The sequence below is a fragment of the Thermobia domestica genome, chromosome 7, assembly GCF_964235325.1.
Source record: "Thermobia domestica chromosome 7, izTheDome1.hap1.1, whole genome shotgun sequence".
Taxonomy (NCBI): domain Eukaryota; kingdom Metazoa; phylum Arthropoda; class Insecta; order Zygentoma; family Lepismatidae; genus Thermobia; species Thermobia domestica.
In genome coordinates, this window is record NC_137460.1 from 266,501,402 (window position 1) to 266,508,442 (window position 7,041).

Sequence of the window (7,041 nt, forward strand, 5' to 3'; positions counted from 1 at the left end):
ATGGTTTCCTCCCAAAATAAGTTGCTACGACTAATTTATTAGGAGAATATATAAAATAAGAAACGAAGCAATATAAAAACCGATTTATTAGGAGAATATCTTTTATTCTCTCACATATTGTTCGAATAATTTATTACGAAAGGTTATATAAATGAGTTTGCACAGCAAACAATATTTATTAGGAGAATATCTTTTATTCTCTCACATATTGTTCGACAAATAAAATAATCACCATCTCATTTAGCCTAACAGGCATAATGGTGGGACTCAAATATTTCATTTTTTCCAAATTATATATATATATATATTTCTCAATGTGAGTTTCTATTACTCAAACCCATTTGTATAATACAAGATTCAAACACCTTATTTTTTAACGAGTTTGTAAAGCACACGATTTATTTTGCAAGTTCGCAATTTTTTAAAAATATTTTCAAAATTATTTTTAGGTTCACATTTTTAATATGTTCGCAAATACAATTTGCTCCGACTAATTTATTAGGAGAATATCTTTTATTCTCTCACATATTGTTCGAACATCTTATTTTTAACAAATAAATACGTAATTCAACACATGTCTTCATCTCAATGTCAATAATGTAAATATATTCAATATTATTATTATTAGTTTAATCACTACTACGGATTATTAATTTAATCATATCAACAGATTTAATTCAAATCGAACCAATTCAAATTTCCGTTATTATTTTTAAAAAATTCCAGTATACAACCTCGAAAAAGAGGACACGACCTTTCCAACAATACATACATGTCATCACAACTAAAAAAAGAAACATAGGAACTTTCCAAATCCACGTAATCATGTCATCAACCCCTAATGACCTACCAAACCGTCTGCCAACATCCTAATGACCTAACGGTACAACTAGTAACATCCATTAATGCGGTATCCTTTGTCGTGTAAGAGTTTGTCGGGTACTACTGAAGCCCAGGTTTCCCAGGCCAAAGGCAAGTATGCTAACCGTTAGCCACAAAGGAGCTCCACCATAATTTAAGTGGGCGATAAGAAATATCTCGCCAGTGCTTTTACAATAAACAAAATTTTATAAGTATTAAAGAATAGTGGTAAGAGATTTTATAATAGCTCTTTTATTTATGAGATATGAGTATTTAAAAAAAACAACGAAAGAATAGGTTGGAGGAACCACAAAAGACTTGTAAAATAAACTTTCTTATAAATACATACGTACCTTACTCACCTTTTATAATTGCTATGCTTACCTTCTCTATAAAAACAGAAATTCTCTTTTAGTGATACTTTACACAAGATCATGAAGTGGGTTCAAATGTAATTAAAGGCAAAATACAATACAATAATCCACAAATATTGCCTCAAGTGAGTTTAAAGATTTCTAAACACTAGTGCGAAAGCGGGCTCTGCCGTTGCGATCGATTTACAGGTCTTGAGACGAAAGTAAGAAGGGACTTACGCACACAGTAAGTAAAGACAATTAGTATGCCTGTAACTTTCCCCCAAATGGGTGTATCTTAAAACTAACCTCACCATTATTTTTCTAATTAAATTCTAGCCCGAAATTATGTATCATATTACCCTATTCTCATTTTGAAAACTTGACCTTAATTCAAAATGGCGAATTTCAAGATGGCTGTTATCAAGGTCATATCTACCATACGACTTCTTTCCAGGACTGATATGTATCCACATGGTTTTTCTTCACTTTTCTTCATTAACGCTTCGTTTACAAAGGGTAGCGAGGGACTTCTGTAGTAATCTCTAATAACCACATCACAACTCTTAAAAGTTAATTAAAAAAATAGAAAACATGCACCATGGCAAAAATTTGTCTTCACAAGTAATGATGCATACATGCCTTCTATGAGCAAAAAAAGTTTCATTGAAATTGAAGCCGGACATTTGAGTGATGTCCCTAGTGGGATGTGATTAAACGTGACGTCAGAACACATCGCCCCCCTTCCTGGAATTTACGGGAAGTAGGTGACCTGAGTGAGCACATGTGGTGCCAGCTCTCTCCAGCGACCTATCAAGGATCATTGCGTGTATGCCAAGACGTGTCACCGTTTTTATCCATGCCAAAAGTCGACATACTGACAATTAGGTAGGTAGTCATGATGGTCTGGCTGATGTGTGCGTATATTTTAACTCATATATTTTGTCTCGACTCGAATTTCGAGACATCTCAACTCGAATTCGAGTCGAGTCGAGACAGAAACATATTTTCGAGTCGAGACAACATTTTCTCGAGACGAGTCGAGACAGGCTTAAATCTCGACTCGACTTGACTCGAATGCATCCCTAAACAAAACAAGCTTGAGGTCCTTAAACCGAATAAATACGGAGAAAACACAGATAATTAAAACTGTAAAGTTGCTCAAGCTCAATTACCAAATGTTAAGCAGGCCCTTTTTAATCCTTGGGCAAGAAAGTATACAAGAGAGCAATATAGTTCTATAGCTCCTTACGGCAAATGGAAATGGATTATACTGATCAAAATCCGTATTTAATTGGTGTAAGGACTTCCAATTTTTTATGTTGGACCTTGCTCAGCCAAAGGTTTCTATGTCCCCAAAACCTAAAATTCGGGGTAAAGAGCGGATGACCTCTAAACGAACACCCCTCTCTAGCGGCAATTATATAAAATTCTAGATTGCATCTTGCCATGTAGTTTTTCTTTCTTTCAGCTCTGATTCGTAGTTATGAAAATTTGACGTGAACCCTCATGTTCAACTTGAGTTTTAGCATACATACGTTCGATTAAAGTTCTACGTCATGAAAAAAAGGAAAGTTTCCATTTTCCAAAAAAAAAAAAAGTTATTCTCAAGCGCTTTATAGATTAACATACTTTGCAATTTATAGTTGATTTTAATATTTTGACAACCATAACAACAACAGAGATGATTATAGTAAGAAGAGAGAAAAATATAACTGTAAATTATGCTCCTTGGATTAATAATCCTGAAACATACTTTGCATATGCGTGTCAATGTTTCGTAAACTGTCATACCGTGTTTGTCACCGAGTATATCTGTTGGCTTGAAAGCTTCGGGTACATGAGTGAAAGTTAGTAACTCTTTCCGTCACTGATATAAAAATATTATCATGGTGCCGAAAAAAATGATTACGTAACAAACTACCAATATTATATTGTAAGTTAGCCATGCCTTATTGTTAAATATTATTGTTTACTAATTCAGTTATGTATTAATATTTAAATTTAAACATGATGACAGAGGTAGAGCGTTCACCTCTGCTGCATGTGATCCTTGGTTAGATACCCGCCTAAGCCAAGTGAACTATGTGGTGGACAAATAATGTTAGGGTGCGTTTTCTGTGAATTGTCCCACTTCCTCCCAATTGTTTTATACCTCCATGTCCTACATTTCTCATACCCGTCTCCTTTAACGTAGTCAGCGTAATCGTGGGACACAGTAACCGGGTTTTACTTTAAGAAAAATATGAAAAAAGAATGAAAAATCAAAGAAAGGCCAAATAATACAGGTCCATTATGGTATGTGAATTGAGGCAAAAGTTGGAAACCTCCTTCTTTTTATTCCGCGCCTTTTTTTTTTTTCCACCAACTTCACCAGCACAGCCACGTGCCAGTTGGCTGAGTTGCATGCAACATGCGGTCACTCAAACGGGAGACACGCCTCTTTTGCTTATACAGTTTCAGAAACCCACAGGCTCGGTTCCTGTCTTCCACGAAACCAGAAAACAAAACTAAATAACACCAACAGACAACTGTCCCGCTGTGAAAACCCATACGTCATTTCTCGTATGTCCTTGCCATCTATCTTTCCAAATTGTCAGATGGTCAGTGACTATTTTTCTTTTTTGTGTCAGTTTTTTAGAATAATTTTTAGAACACATTTTTCATTGAATTTTGCGTAAATCAGGTATAGTAAACATATTTACCGCTCCACTGAACAATGATTGATTACTATAGCAATGGAATAATCAGCGCTATATTAATAGTAACTATTGACCATAGCAAAACAAGAGAAATGTATTTAATAGACGCCGTTTAAAATTTTGATGAAGGCTAGAAATAAGGTTTTCTTACCTATCCTGGTTTTATTTTAAAGTCACACCTTGTCTCGGTTATTGAAGTTCTTTCTCTCGATTCGATTATAAAAAACAGGTACTCATCCCGTTTCAGTTCGTGAATTGAGACCAAATTTAGAACCTGATTTTTTATTCTTTCAAACTACGCTATGCGTAAAGGTAGGAAGTCTTATAGAACAACTTTGCCCGTCCGTTCGTCTGTCGTTAACCACTTCCAGTTTGAATATTTATCATTATTGAACCATATTAATAATAGATAACGACAAACTTTTTTCTGTAATCGGTTATCGCAACCATAAGTGGTTTAATTTACTAGTATTTCTGCTTTCAATATTTATTTTCATGGAGCGAGAACTATAAAAAATATGTAAAAGTTTTTTGCAATCTATTCAGCATACCAAGGATAGGTTCTATACCATCCCTAAACCTTCTATTCAGACCGACTTGGACCTTCATCGTCATAGCAGAAAAAAGTAAGGAACAGGTATCAGTGTTTTTTTTTTTGTTTTTTTTTGGTACAGACTCTGGCACAGGCTCTTTGTTTGATTTTATTCCTCGATTACTATTAGTAGGTGTAAATGTAGCCTACTACTTAGAAGTTTTGAGTATTGTATTCGGTTGATTTGAAAGTCTTTAGTAGTTTAAAGCTGTTTAACGAAACTCAATAGTCTTAATTTCATGTATAAGTTATCATAATCCTTCAACTTAACGAGAAGTTAATGAAGGGAATAACATAATACTTAGACCATAACATTTGAAATTCATCGTTATTTTGGTCCACGACCAGCACTTTTTAATTTTATATCTGAAAGGTCAGATTAAGCCTTATTGTAAGAGAGCAGTGTTTGAGCGATTGACAATAGAAAAAGGTATAGTCGGATAAGGGTCTTAAAACTGCTCTTACACCGATTGCTGTGATATTTATGCAAAAGGTACCCATATCCAAAAGTAACTTTGTCCAGAAAATCAAGTTCAAATTCCGTCGAATTTTGAAGCTCTTCTTGAAAATTTGAAAATAAAAAAAATAAAAATCATATCTAGGAATCGCTGGTTTACGACATTGAAACAAAACATGAATATACTTTACTAGATATCAAAAGATAATTTGACAGAAACATGAAATGTCTTGTCTAAAGTGAGTTCAATATTGATTAAGTTACTTTTAAATTCCAAAGCATTACCTTGCATCAAGTTTGCCTATTCTCAGCAAGTTTGATGCCTCGGTTCCAACAAACGGTATGCGCAGAAAGAGATCATTTAGAACACCAATGTCATACCCAAAGGAGGCGCAAGGGACCCATGATCCCACCCACCTAAACCAATGAAAGCTAGTAAACACAGTTTCAATCCATTAATTCATCAAGATAGATATACAGGAAATTTATCAAGTTGGAAATTTATACCTGACTTAGATTCGTAATAGTCTTCTTCACAGCCGAATCAAGGATTTCTTTAAACTAGACCCCAGATACAAGAAGACCCATTGAGCCGAATATACAGTCACTTCCATAAAAGCCGCATCTGACCTGTAGCGAACCAACTCGAACATTTGATCAGGTTAAATGACCTGAGCCTACTTTACCTAATCTAATGGTGCAATTGGTTTAAATGGGTCGACTCACGGCTTGTTCACCACAGAGCCAAGCTCAGAAGGACCGCTCACATGTCACGTCTACCGAGTTGGCCGGATCGAGCCGATGGCTCACTTGAGCAGAACCGAACCGAGCTAATGACTCATCCCAACAGAGCCGGCTCGAGCCATTAGCTGCTGAGTTAAGCCGGGTCGAACACAGCCGATTGACTCGCTTCTACCGAGCCAGTGCTCATCCTAACCAAGCCGGCTCAAGCTGTTCACTCACTTGCACCGAGCCGAGCCGGTTGACATCACTATCCGGGTTCTTCTTCTAATTGGGATAAAAAATTCAACCAGAGCTCCTTCGTGGCTAAGCGGGTTCGATTCTCGACGGTACCTCTTGTGGTTAGGACTCCAAGTTAATCAGTAGGTTCCGTCTCATATAGCCTCGCTGCTGAAAGGGACGTTAAAATAAAAATCAACTCAATTCAAAAATTCGACCGTGCAAGTCTCAGCCTAGATGGTAAGAACTACAGTAATTATATATTTATTCGAGTCGAGTTTCGAGTAGAGTCGACTTTAGCTCGACTCGTGCCCGTCCCTAGTTTTCATATTAGTGGTACTTGACGTTTTATCTGATAGAGGCACCATGTCTTGGCGGCCATTTTGAAAACGGTGACTGATATGAAAAATCTTTTGCAACAGTGCTCTTTAGTTTTTAAAAAAACTAACGAACGAGATATTACTGGATATATATTTACATTTAAATTTTTGAAGTTGGGCCCTGAGCCCCCATGAAGAGCGACCCTGGGCGGCACAGCGACAATGCCATTCGAAGTACCTTATGGGATTTCCAATTTGAGTGGACCCCATATATAGGCCTTATATAACTTATTTAAAGTAAAATTTGTAACTAACAAATAAAGTAACGTCTACATACGAAATAGTCGATTCACGGTGGAAAATATTGACCTTTGAACCCACTACAGTGGTTCGAATTCCAAGTTAAATTGTCTCTCTGTATTTTATATAGCTTCGGTGATGAGAAAGGCCTACCTACTTGAAGATACCTTAGTGAACTTAGATTTAACCGATTACACCAGCCTATCAGCATTCGAAAAATGTTTCCAATAAAATTTACGTATCGAATCATCAATTAAAATGACGGGGTTTGTAAACAGTTTTTCAGTTTCACCGTACACCTCTAAGGGGAAGGGAATTTCAGCATATAGAAATTTCTGCCTGCAAAATATAAATTTTATTTCGCACATTTTTCGTCTGATGCTTTTTTTTTTGAGATATTTTGCAGTATGGAATAACAAAATTCACCCTATGTGTACATTTTCATCCCTCATTTTAATGAACCTACTCCATATTTTAACAGCCTGCTTTAAAAACA